Source organism: Emydura macquarii, unplaced genomic scaffold, assembly GCF_026122565.2.
Source record: "Emydura macquarii macquarii isolate MOO-44397 ecotype Brisbane River unplaced genomic scaffold, CSIRO-AGI_Emac_v2 contig_2473, whole genome shotgun sequence".
NCBI classification, from domain to species: Eukaryota; Metazoa; Chordata; order Testudines; family Chelidae; genus Emydura; species Emydura macquarii.
In genome coordinates, this window is record NW_027132610.1 from 28,111,336 (window position 1) to 28,125,976 (window position 14,641).

Sequence of the window (14,641 nt, forward strand, 5' to 3'; positions counted from 1 at the left end):
CTCTAAGGTCAATGCATGCATTTACACAAGGTAAATTATACAGACATAAGGAAGTAGCCCTTTTTTTTTACCACAAAATTGCCTGGGTAGAGTGAGATCTCCTGAGAGATTTATGCAGAGCATACCTCCAGCAAGATGAAAAGAATGTTCTGTCCTCAGAATCAAAGCCAAGTAAAAAGAGGGGAGAAAAAAAAAACACAACTAAGCAGCAGAGAGGACAAAACACTCCATCAGTCATACAACTGCAGCATGTGAGAGAGAGAAACCGTCTGGAATTTCCAGATGAGATCAGTGGAAAGAAAGATAGATTCTGGGGAACTAAAGAAAAAGAATCTTTAGCTTATTTAAATCAAGTCCTAATTTTCTTGAATTTATTTTAAATTAAAAATGGTTTAAAATCTCACATATGTAGTTTGTCAACACCATAATCTAGTAACTGTGTATTAAGCAATACATTACAGCAGTGATACAGGTTTTTACTTGAAGCTATGTTTTAGTTGAAAGTTTTAATTTTGCAATAATATTTTGAGACCAAGACACCTTAAAAGCTTGTAGACAAGCTTATCAGAGGCCCTGATAAAGGAATAGCTTTCATAGTTTAGTGCTGGAACCTTGAGATTTCTTTCCAGAAAAAGAAAAAAAAAGGAGTGCAAAGGATTAAGATAAAAGGCACCTCACCCAAACCTTCATAATGTGCTGATGTGGTTTTACCCATCTGTACTGTACCTTACATAGTAGATTTATTTTGTAGTCTTTATTTTTCTCCTGCTATTTCTTGAAAGCATGTTTATGGGCTGGATTTCTGAAAAGGGCAGTCTGCCTTTGTAGCTGCATTTTGGTGACCACAAGCAAATCTGCTTTCTTGTGCTCCTAGCTACCGATTGTGGATGTAAGCCAGATCATTAAAGTTGCAAGTTCTCTGATCTGCACCGGCAATTCACTCTGTAAGCACAAAAATGTAGGCACAAATTTGGCTGGGGCAAAATGTGCCTGCGAAAAGGAAGGCTGGGCCTCAGTCCTTTTAAAAATGTACCTCATGGAATGCATCATATTCTTGCCTTTTTTTTTTTTTTTTTAACATACAAAAATGCACAGAACAAAGTATGATTAATGGATGTAATTCAACTTTGAAGTGGAGGTCTGGCAGAAGATCTGCTGCACCACTTGATCCACTTGTTGTATAATATAAGTAGGTTAAAAAAAATTAATTAGCTAAATTCACGGAGGATAGGTCCATCAATGGCTATTAACCAAAATGGTCAGGGACACAACCTCATGCTCTAAGTGCCCTAAACCTCAAACTAATAGAAGCTGGGACTGAATGACAGGGGATGGATCATTCAAAATTGCCTTGTTCTTTTCATTTCTTCTAAAACGTCTGGCACTGGCCACTGTTAGAAGACTGGATGGACTAGAAGACTAGATGGACCATTTGTCTGGTCTGACCCAGTATGGCCGTTCTTACGTTGGGGCAGTGTAATGGATTTGTGCAGGGCCCTCCTGTGGCGGAGGGCCTCTGCTCCCACACACCACCCCCAGGCTTCAGCTTCATGCTCGCACCAGTGCGCTTTATTTACAGGTTGTGACCCACCACCGTCTACTGACACAGCTAACAGCCACAGGGGCCTCACAGCTTCAGCCACTGGCCAAGGGGAGCTCCCCCTTCTCCTGTGGCTTCTCTTTTTCAGGCTGTTTACCCCTTCCTCCCACCATTGCATTCCCTTCCTGACTAACAAGTCTGGCAGCTGCCCCCTATCAGCTCACTAACTGCAGGCTTATTCAGCCAGCTCCAATTCCCCTTTAATTAGGGTTCCAGTGGCAGAGGGCCGGCTCAGCCTGCTTTCACCCGGCACCCTGTCACAGGCAGTGAGGAAGGACAGCTAATGGAATGGCTGCATGGGATCATTGCTTCCCATGTGCATCATGGAGAGGTCTCCACATTGATTGCATAGAAAGTGGCAGTGGGGTGGGGTCAAGGGACACGATCTTATACAAATTTAGCTATAGTGCAAGGTGAAATAATTTCCTATTGATGCCCCATGACAGTATAACTTAAATACTAGCATCACTGAAGTGATGCAGAAATCCTGTCATTTTAAGTGAGTCTTAACTAATTTATACAATTTGTGTCAACCCCCTACATAGTATTGAATTTCATTCATACTGTGTAAGTAGAACGAAGGGGCTGCAGCTGCTGTCACAGTCAGGAGGGGCTCCATGCTTGTCACAGGCTGAGGGGTCAATTTTTCCCCTATACACTTAATTGCATAGCCTGATTGTTCAGACTGTGTGCAGGTGATGGCAATTTCACCCAGTATCTAGAGAGGGCTCTTTCCATGACTTCTGACCTACAGTCTCTTACTGGTATTTATTCATTAGTAATTGGCAGTCTAGTCCATGTGGCCACACAGGGGAGCAAAGTGACATAGAGCACGGAGATGGGTGTGGGAGGGAAGACAAGGAGTGGACAGAGAGGAGCAGAGCAGGTTAGGTAGTAGACAGTAGGCCGACCCAGGGCCAGCTCTACACCAAATGGCACCCCAGGTGAGAAGTGTCTTCAAAACCTCCCTCCATTTGTTAAACTTTTGAATACCTTATTTTTACTGCATTTGTAGCCCATTTCATGACTCTGATGCACGATTTGCATGCATGATTTATACCTGTCATATAAGACGATAAATTTGCAAGCTAGCATCTGTAAATCTATATTTATTCATGCCATATATAAGCAAATAAAATTTTGTTTCCTCTAAGCTTATAGAAACTTTTTAACTTTAAGAATAACTGAAAGGTACTAACATCAAGAAAATGAACTGTGCACCAACATTGAGAGGACCGGTATTAAATAGTGGTATAGTAGGTGACAGACTTAGAATGTTAACTTTAACCCTTTAGTTCAAGAGGTCGCTTTTCTCACCTTTGCCCACGCAAAAAAAAGCACAGCATCAGAGAGATCCAAAGACTGGCCAATGGCATTTTCAAGAAATAAAATAGCAAGCAATGTCAGCTTCTCATTGGCCATCATTGATCAAAGATATGTTTTAATGAGCCTGAGCTTCGAAAAATAACAGTATTTTATATTTTATATTGTTGGGTAGATAGGGGTTCGATAGATATCTGTGGCATCTCATTAAACAGGTCCTTTATTAGTCACTACTTACATTCTTCAAGTCTTAAAAGACAAATACACTTTCACAATTACACAATAAAACAAAGTCCACAATATCTGGGCTCTCATTTCACTTCAGTTCATTCTAATATCTCACTGACTGATTGGCGACGTCCCACCCCTTATATACCCGCAAGGGCATGGCTGCCAACATTGTAGGAGGTTTAAGGGAAATGTAGTTCTCAGAAAGTCTGAAAGGTTCCATGAGATTTTACAAAGGTCCAGAACATTCTAGGAGTTTAGTGAAAAACGAATCCACATATGGAATTCCTGAAATATTTTACTTCAAATATTTTATTTTCCTTTCTGTCACTACAAACAAAAACAGCACCCCAACTCTGGCACCCCCCTGCAACCTTAGCATCCCAGGCCTGGGTCACCTGCTGCTAAATCCAGCCCTAGGTAGACCCTTAGCTCTACAACACAACATGCCAGCCAGTTAAGCTGAGCCATCATAAGGAGAAAGAGCAGTAGCAACTTGCTTTTCTCTAGGTGCAAAGGGGGCAGCAGCTACACACTACTCCTTACTCAAGACTAGGAACAAAAACTCAATCTAGTTCTAAGGACCTAATCCTGAGAAGTGCTGAGCACTAACAACTCCAGTTATCTTCAAGTGGTAATTTCATGAACAGTACAATGCAGTCTTCATATGTTCCATGGTCCTACAAAAGCAGTGTTTTATCCATGTATGATCAACAGGGTTGTTCATATATAATGAAAGAAACTCAAATAAATTTCATAATACAAGATTTTGTTGCCCCAAACTTCAAAGCATCACAGCTGCTCAATTTCTCAGGCTTTATACAGAATATGAATGTCATCCTATAGAAACTGTTTATAGAAACATGTCCCTTTTTGTGTAAAAATATTCGCCTCCATCAATTGTTTTTCTGAAAACATTGATCCACTTTTTATAAATAATCCTTTACAAAATATTGGTCATCCAAGCATACATGCACATAGACACCGCATTGGGTGGTTGCTTTCTCTGAAACTCTCACATCCAGCTATGCAGGGATACCCCAAGAATTCCACCTTATAGATGGCCTTGTACCAAGTGGGTGAATATTCACCCATTGTGCTTAGCTTCTATCATGCTGGGTATATCTAAAACCCATAGGGAGATAATTTGTATTTTCATACTTATTGTTTGCTGTGTATATTTCCTTCGCTCTCTTATTTAAAACTTTATACTAGAGGCATAGCTGAAAAAGCTATTGCTTACAATGGCATTACAACAATGTTCTGATGCTGTTATAAAATATTGTGGGGTTTTTATAAGAGTATATTAGAAGATAAATATTCTGTAGATAAAACAGTTCTTGTTAGGTCATCTCTCCAGTAATTTGAAGCTAAATGGATTTAAATGTTCAGTCTGGAAATGGAATATCATGACGATTCTAGGTGGCTCAGAGAATTGGTAATGAATTAAGGACTTCTGTATCATAGTCCTAATCCAACCCAGTTGATAGTGAATAAAGATCGGCCTGATATATGAAATTTAAGTCTTGATTTTTAACTTCGCCAAAGTTTCCAATATTTTGCCTTTGATGTTGAAGTTTGGTCTACTACAGAAGTAGACCTCAGCCATAACATTCTGATCCAGATCAGAGCTTCCCAAAAATTCAGAGTCGAGTTCAGGTCAGGTGCTCTGATTTGAGGTCATCTTTAGAAATAACCAGTAGCCACCAACAGCTGCTGGCTGTTCAGTGGCATATGTGAAGTGAGTTTGTGGTCTTAGGCCAAGTTCACAAAAGCACAACCACAAGTGGCACCACATGGTAGCCTCAGCAGTAGCGTTGGTCATTTTTTTTGTTTTTATGGAATAGTTGATGGAAATGAAGTTTTTTGATGAATTCTTGACAGGAAAAAGACAGTGTTTTGTTTTGACAATGTCAAACTCTTTCAATTTTAAGTAATATTTAAAATATTATTCTAAGAGGCGGTCACTCTAGTCCAAGGTAAAGACATGCTGGCAGAGCTGTTTGTAGAAGTTGCACTCCCACGGTGTTTAGGGGACTCCAACCCTATAAGCCTAGCACCTTTTACAAGTATGAATGCATATGAAAAAAGGAGAAGGGAACATTTTCTTCTCCTGTTATTAAATCATCTCATGCGCTGAAGATGCTGCTGAGACGGAATATTGAAAGTCTATAGCAAAGATGAAGAAATATGTCCTTAGAAGTAATATTTTATAAACCTACATTGTAAAACCCATCTTTAACAAGAAGAATACAATTCTTTTATCACTAAATGCTTGTTTTGAAAGTAAGATATGAGGCATATGGGCAAGATTTATTTAAATTGTGTAATATTTTAGGGTGGGAGCTGACATTGATGGAGATTATTGAAAACTAGTGTTATGGTCATATAAGCTCAAAAAGGAGTTTCCAGTCTATAATATGCTGAGCAATAGGCAAAATACATAATTCCCTTAATACTTGGTTTGTGCCATCTTTTTTTAAAAAATAGTGAAATATCGCCTCATCCCTGTTTTAGTATTTCTCTCTGATACAGATGGGTAGCTCTCATGTATTCTGAGGATAAATCAACTTCTTTTTTTTTTCCATTTGTATTTGCAAAACCAGATTGAGGTCATGACCCTTCGCCTCCCAGGCCCCATTGTAATTTAAAATAATTTATTTACTTGCCTATAAAAGTTTCCATGTATAGTACATTTTCTAGATAAAAGACTTCTATGCTGTGTATCAGGCAGAGAAGTACACCCTGCCTGTCCCACCAATACACACAGACACAAAACCTAAGTTAGCACAGAGAAGAGATTTCCAACACAGTACAGAAGAATTTAACCACACATCTTTTATCAATTTTAATGTTTTACTACTTTGAAAAACTCAACCTCTATATCTATTATTTCAATAGAATTTCTCTCCATCTACTTCTCCACGTCTTTTTTTCCACAGTCTCTCTACTATTTCCCACACTGACCTGCTCTCTGCTCCATCTTTCACTTTTTTCCCCCAAACATACGTTTTCTCCTTACCTCTTTTATGTATCTGTCTTCAGTACTTAGGTGGCCCCCATCACTGTAGTATCTGAGCACTTCACAGTCTGTAAGTATGTATCCTCACAGCATCCCCATGAAGTTCAAAAGTACTATTACCCCCATTTTACAATCAGGGAACTGAAGCTCAGAGAGGCTAAGTGACTTGCCCAGGGAAATAAAAGTTGCTTGGGGCAAGTCAGGAATTAAACACAGGTCTTCCACAGCACAGGCTATGCACTAAACCATCCTTTCTCTCTTCCGCTCTACCCCACTATCAAGTAGGCAGAACACAACCTCAATAACATATAAGTTTCAGTTGAATTTTCAGCCCCATTATGTTCAAGTGGGGTTGAAATTTAACCAAACAAAATCACTCTTCATGGCTTTTCCATTCTTGACTGTGGCAGAGAAGCCAATATTCATTGGCCTCAAGAAAAGCACCAGATCTAGTGCTGCAGCACAATGGAGTACATGCTTAAATCACATGGCTGATCAGCTGAACACAGGAATATATCCCATTTCTAAAAATTATTATTAAGTGTCTCGAGAGAGGAAAAAATATTTTCCCTCGTGTCTTTACAGGGATGAATTGGTGCAGGCAGATTGATTCTACTGTCAAGGTTAAACTCTTTATTTTCAATGACACCAATTATTTTGAGCACCAAATGCTTCAATTATCTCAAGCAGGCAATTAACAAGTTGAATTCAAAAAAATCAGAAACCACTCTGAAATTGTCCAGCATTTAAATTATTTTTTCCCTACAAATGGCATAGCATGCAACTTTCTAAAACTACTTTTCTGCCTTTCATTTTCACATCAAAAGAAGACTATAGGGACCAAAAGGTTTGACACTTTCCATCTCAGACCACTGGCTGAAGGTAGTGGGTAGGTGATTGCACAAATAAAACCTCTCTGCTCCCAAACCAAAAAGTGTTGTAAAGGTAATCCAGCTGCGCAGTGATGTTAAGGCACCAGGTAACCTAATTTAGAGGGTCCTCTATTGATGTGCTCTCTGTGTTTGCACAGGATTTGGTTCCTTAGAAAGACTGATCCTTTATATAAAGTGTCTCCTGTATTGTGGTGGTATTATATTATAGCTACTAAGTTATTTCTACAATAAAATATGTGGCTCCTTAAAAGATGCTAATATATAATCCCAGAGCCACATCTGTGAATATTTTGAAAGACATCATCGGAAATAAATTTATCAAGGGGTCTCTCGTGGAATATATGGCCTAATGCTGGAATTTGGATATGTTTTCCAGATTGCTAAATCCTGCTCCTAAAGACACATTTACAAGGAGCTACTACAGTGTGACATTAGCAGCATTTCAAATGCTTCAGATCATACTTAATACCAGGTTTCTAAACATCCCCCAATTTCCTGTATTGTATTCATGCACAGTTAGATAACAGATGCAGTGTCCCTTAAGAGAGACACAGGAAGATTTGCTCCGTGTGAGTGTGTGTGCTGAGTTGGAGCAGAGTGTGTATTCAAAATAAACTCTCTGTAGTTTACTCTAACCAGTGTGAGAAATCTAAATGAAAACAATACACTCCCGACCATTATACCCATTTTGGCCACTCATCTCTTCTGTGGATTTATGTGTGGAAACAAAAGACAACATACGCCCTGTCTCAATATGACATGCTGAGAAGTGCACCATGCTGATCATACGATAGAGAGCTGCTGGGCCTCTTCCGAGCAACTATGCCCAATACCTAAATGTCCACCCACTGCTCAGGGCTCACCAGGTGCAAACTCCTATTTAGTTACCCTTGCATCTGACAGTGTCTAATGCTTCAGTGGAGAGTAAAAATCCCCCATAATGCACCTAACCTACTAGCCAATGTCTTACATGGGGAGAAAATTCCTTCCTGACCCATTAGATGATCAGTTAAAGCACAGTAGTAGGAGGTGAGGTTATCTTTGTATGTTAGCTTGCAAAACGATAAAAGTTATTCGGTGTCATAAATAAAACTAGAGGAAATGTTGCAGAGTCAAACAGCCAATCTGCCAAATAATAATGAGCCAAAGAATCCGAAAGGAACCGAGAACAAGTGTGAAAATGGTGAGAGGTGAACTGATCTTAATGAGAAAGCCTTACATGGAGCCTTCCATTCTAAAGAATGCTGTGAAACCCATGTTGTGATGAAAGCAATATAGGTCTAGGATTTTGTTGGGTCTTACACTGACAGAGAAAAGTCAGCTGGAGACAAGTGCAGCTCTGAGAAACTGTTTGCTGACAGTGTCATGGTGGTATTGTGTTTGGCTGTTGGTGGGCCATTGTGACTTGATTTTGTGTGTAAGATAGAAAGAAATTGATTGATTCCAGGGAAAAGATGTGACATTCTTATAGAAGACATCAGTGATGAGAAATATAAAACCAGGAGGGATGGCCAGTGAGAAAAGTAAGACCTGGATGAACTGAATTATTCTAGAATACACATTTTGGCTAGGAGTGGATGGAGAAAGGAGTATATCTGTCTCCTGTCCATAGAGGTACATACTCTGTAGCACATTGGACCTAAACTTTGCAACAAGGATCCTGATTTATGCAGGAAAGTGGTGCTGAATGCTGTAGCAGAATGGAATTTCTGCAGCAACTGCAAGTACTTTCCAAAACAGAGGGTTTGATTGAATTAAATATGAAAATAAATAATACACTCAGTGCAGTACCCTTGTGGGCTTTTTAAAATACAAAATGAATATTTCAGCACAAATCTCAATTTTGAAATGGTTTCAATTTATTTTATGTTTCCTCTGAATTGTCAGCGTCCTGCATAATTTTCTAATGCCAATGCATAACGATGCTGCAGAAGTGTCAAGGGGAAAGATGGAGTTGTGGGTATTATAGTGAAGGGCATGTGAGGGTTTTGGTACCCAGTGGAGATAGAAGTGGTTATGCTTTTGGCATGTAGCAAGTTACTGAGGTTTTTGGCACTGGAAAGGGAATGGATCTTCTCTTCCTTTCTGTACTTTGGAAACGTGCAAAGGCAACTTGACATTTTTGGGAGCTTTATACTTCTACTGGTAGATCCTCAGCTCATGCTATTTGTCATAGCTTCACTGAAGTCAACTTGCTCATTGGCTTGAGGATAATGCTTAACCCGGTAGAAGTTATGCTTGTCCATAAAGCGCATGACTCAATGGAGCTATGGCAATTTACATAGCTAAGAATCTGTCTCTTGCTTTTTAACCCAGCAATCCTTCACAGCGTCCAGATGCCTTTTAACAACTTGGATAAATCTATTAGCTTATGTTTCTGCTAAAATAATCATCAGTTCACCATGTAGCTCATCATTGTTAGATTTCAGCATTAACAGCGTATTGAGATGAATAGAGAAATTCACCCCTTTCTTAGCCTTCGATTCAGCAAGGGGTGTAATCATGTGTCTAACGTTCAGCATGGGACTGCTCAGGTGTTGAAAATTAGGCATCTGTACCTTATGTACCTTGCTGAACTGGAAATCAAGGCTAGTACTTCACGCTTTCTGCAGACTCAGGAAGGCAACTTGCATTGGCTGACATTTGGGTTCCATGTTCTGAAAATTCTCTCTCCACCCATAAAGACGACAAAAATGTAAGCTGTTTAAAATAAAAGTTTAGATTCTGCAGCCAAATGTGGGTTCTGTGGCCAATTTCATAACGACAGAAACACAGATATGGGGTCCTGCCTCTTACACATAGAGAAAGGAATATTACAGGGAATAAATAACCTGTATTCTGCTATTTATTGTTCAAAGAACAGTAAATTTAGAAGGAAGAGAAGCAACCTAAAATGAACACCCCTTCTTACTTCTTATTGTAACAACACAGATGTATTATCCATAGCACATTATACAAATGAAATACAGTTGGAGTTTGTCTAAAGTAGTAGCATTTTGCTGGGAGCGTAAATTTTGGTGCCAGCATAGTTTAGTGCTCGCCTTGGGCATTGTATAGAAATGAAGGAGTGGGTTTATAATGAAGTGGCAATATTTTGGTGACAGCATAAAATATATATTTTTTCCTCTAAAGCAAATCACCAATTCCTTTGTTACATTGAGGTTTGGGAGTTGAGAAAAGCCAGTTGTAAAAATCATGCACATAATTCCACACCCTCTCCTGTGCACCAACAAATCCTATTTGTAGCAAATAGCCCCAAGAACTAGGATTTTCCTTTACAGCGCTCTGGATTTTAGTTGGAGCAGGAATACATATACAAATATTTCTACATTTTGCAAGTGCTGCCCTTTTCCATTAAAACAAGCAAGTCCTTCTAGCCTGCAGAGCAGTTTGTTCAAATACCAATACAGCATTTCTCTCTCTTTCATTTATGTCCTTTGGTTTTCTCAAACAACTTTTTTTTAAAAAGGTTTGGTTTATCATAGGCTAGAGAGAATCAAGTTGAGCACAATTCATTGGACAAAAGAGATCCAGTACTAGATTATGTTCCCACGGCCTTATGTGAGCAGCACAACATGGTTGTAAAGCTGCCCTAGTTCACCAGCTGGCCCAGAGCTCCATGCTCACACCAGCAGAGCTGGCATGTCACAGAGGAAAGGGTGTGGTTGGAGAATGCTGTGCTCTGGCAAACGCTGATTGTGCCATTAGCCTGGGAGGCCATTACAGGACTAAACCTGCTCTAATTGACGTTGGGGTCCTACCCAGCCCTTGGCAGCCCCAGGACTGGGGATGCATTAAGATGAAAGCCACCTTGACCCAACTTTTCCTCAGGAACACTGACAGCATTCTGTCGCACGTCATATCTGGGCCATGATGATCTGTGATCAGTTTTGAAGCTTTTATTCTGGTAAAGCTCTTATTGAAATCAATGGGAATTTTGCTTTAGCAAATAAATAACAATGACAATAATAATAGTAAGACCTAACTCTGTGATGGTGTTTACAAACACCTCACTAAGGCTAAGGCAGGAGAAGGGCTGGAGCAGGACTGCACCAGGAAAGTTCTGCCCCTCAGGGACTGCTGAGCATATTCTGGGGAAAAGGAGCAATCTAAAGATAGCTACAGCAACCCAGACACTAGGGGAGGAGAGAAGCTTTTTCTAGGAGGAGAAGCAGCTCTTACTGAGGCAAGTTGGCTGTGAGTGTTTCCCCCCTCCTTTGAGACATCACCTCAGGATTAGTGAGAACCTTGTTGTAGGGTCACCACGGGGGGTTGCCTGCATCAGCTTTGTGGTGCTGGTATTTGGAGCAATGGCTTATAACTGAATAGCAGCCATGCCCCAAGCGGAGACAGGAGTGGGTGAGGTAGGAAGTGGCTCAAGGAAAGGTGAGCAGGAGGTGGGTTGAGTGTAGGCTATCCTGTGCTGTCACTCTTGTGGATTGAGGGGGCCTGGGTCCCTCTGCCCCTCCCCCACCTGCTGGATTCCCCTTCCCTGAGTGCAGGAATGATCAAGGGGCTACCAGCAACCAACCCAGCTGAACCCTGTTCGGGGGTCCAGACCCAGAAAACTAAAAAAAGAGACTGGAGCAGCAGGCTCTCACCACTAGGCAGGCTGACTGAACAGACAAGCCTTCTACACTCTTATATACCTACTAAGGACTTCAGAGTAGGCTCCAGAAAGTCATTTTCTCTGTTTGCAGCAATTCTCAAACTACAATGGACATTTGTATAATTCTGAATCTTAATATAATGATACCAATTAATATTTAGATATGTCTGTAAATAATTCATTTGTGTCATAAAGCAAATGCCTTTTTTCTCTATTTGATCATATGTACATTTTACAAGAAAAATGCAAATATTAATTGGAATCTGCAGATACTTCAGTATTTGAATCATTATGCCAATTTTCCTATTTCTGCCTTTAGCTGTGATATGTGATCAGGTCACAGTGTTACCGGATTTGCACTTGGGGTGCACTCATTTATTAGAGTTACATTCCTGGGGTGGGGGTGAGGGGTTCTGTAATTATATCAGTGTACTGTTTGTGTCACTTGTGTGTCCATTCGGAGCTTCTCCTTTCTGCAAGTCCCCTCCCAATGGAGCTACCGTGCAGGACCTAGGTTTCCCAGGGCTGGGTTCATCCAGTCCCAGAATCAGATGAATGTACACACACAGAGATTAACAGGGCAAGTCTGACAGATTTACAGAGTGCATCTGAGTAGACCAGGTTGATCAGCACTCCCAAGCTGACCCCTTATTCGTCCCTGGACTCAGTAGGCTGGGTCGAGCAGTACTTTCCACCCTTATATGCCACAGGTTCAGCATGTCCCTGTCCCCACTTTCACATTACAATTGTTCTGGTGTGACCCCCTTGATGAGCAACCGCCACAAGATTTTTGGCCATTACAGTGGTCTTTGGCTTAGGTAAGAGGAGCGTTGCTGCAGAGCAAAATAGGGAAGCCGAGCACACGCAAGAGAGGAGAAAGTTTAGAGAGAGTCTGGCAACCAGTTTGGTTTTAAAAGTTATTTTATCGTCAGGTATATAAAACTTATGATACTAATAGTAATAGCCACACAAGGAGAGAAACACAACCGAACAGTTACAATATTGTGTTATTTCAATTGGGCTTTGGGGGAAATCTAGCCCAAGTTTGATTACAAAAGTCAGATATAGAAAGTTATACCTGGAGTGAGTGAGTGAGGGAGGGAGTGTGTGTGTGAATTGGGGTCTCAGCGCTGAGCACAGCTAGAACCAGTCGAAGATTCCCAGGAGACAAGCTGTTCAGCTTAGGGTTGCTTAAGACAGGCTGAGCTCCCAGCACAATCAGACAGGAAAAGGTGAAGTCCCAGTGGAAATAATGCAGCTTTTGGATCCAGGCATCAGAACAGAGTTTTGAACTTGTGTAGGGGTTTTTGTAGGGAAGAAACAACGGTTCAAGGGAGAACACTAGTTCTGTTTATGGGTTAACGATGATTCCAGGGAGAATACCAGAGTTGTTTTGTTTGGGCTGGACAACAGGAATTGATCATTGCTGGCTATGGCTGGTGTTCCGTCGAGGGAGCTCACAATTACAATTAGGCAGATTCAGTATTTGGATGCCAGTAGAGGGTTCATTACTCGAATTGGTCTGATAACTGCTGAGCTGGGGGTGTGCAGGAATGGGTTCATTAACATCAGGAGGAGAGATCCCCCTCATGCAGTGCTGCCCTGCATCTCTGGTCCCACAGTTCAGTGCGGTCCGTGCCTTGGAATCTCTGTTCTCCATTTTGTATGCAAATGGAGTTGCCTCCTTGTTCCATCTTCAATGCAAATGAGACTAGTTAAGGGAGTTGCCTTAATCCAGTCACCCTTGTCTGGAGAGGTTTAGGTGTGTCTCCCATTGCCTTTTCATTGCTTTTTTAAAATCTTTCTTCTGATCAGTTCTGGTTCAAGCAGAGGCTAGGAGGGGGAAGGGGGAGTCCTTCATGAGTCAGACAGGCTGGGTACTTCTCCCTGGTTCCCCAAGAACACAAAGCTGACAGGTAACAAAAGATAACACAGAGAAAACAGACTCTACTAGTTGACATATAAGGGTTCCAGGACTCTTACAGTCAGACCACAAAGAGCAAGACAGAACACTTGTGGGATTTACAGGCCAACACTTAACTGCCCAGCAAGAAAAGGATGGGCTAAAGAGGAAGCCCAGGATGGAGGAAACCTCATGGTCAGAGTTGGTGTAGTATATGTTCTGTTAGACCACCCCTACAGGATAAAGCATACATTACTTATTAGAAACTATTGTAATTGTTTAAGATATTGTACCTAACAAATTTGCATCCTTTTTTTTCTGCCAGACCTGATAAAGAATTCTCCTTTACTTACTGGAAGTGAGTGTGTAATGGGAAGTCACCAAAGGCTAGAATTTATAGAATTTAGTGCTTTGAGTACATAAAGCATTGTTTTTAGCTCATGGTATGCAGAGCATGCTACCAAATATCTAAAATAAAATAAACATGTACCACAGCACTCAAAGTGACACCTGGCATTGAGGCTAGTTACAGTAGATCATCATTCATCTCATTAGCACCTGGAGATTATTATGCACCATTTGTGTTTGGTGTATACAATTTAAATATGAGTCTTTGCAATAATCAGGGGTTTCAAGTGTACCACAATACTCACAGTGACATCTTCCATAGACTTTCATCACAGGGATGACAGAAGAATTAGCCACTGGTGACTCTGTAGATCTTGAAAACGTAGAAAATCTGTTTGCATTCCTTGTTTGAATTGTTTGTTCCTGTGGGAAACCAAATCTGAATGGTGAATTATTTAATATCATCCCTTAGCTTCTGAGATGGGTACAAATGTCCTGAATATACCCTGTTAACAGTGTAAGACCAAGGAGTCTTGTATTTGTCTTGCTAAATGGCAGGTATTGTCCCACCATCCAATTTTCCTGCCACTCATCATGACATTTGTATGAATCTTTTACTCTTTTGTCAGCCTGTTTGACTTATTTGAGATTTGCCCACTTAGGATGCAGTTTATCCTCCAGAGCAGAAATTGGTGTCCTCGGCTGTCATCCCATC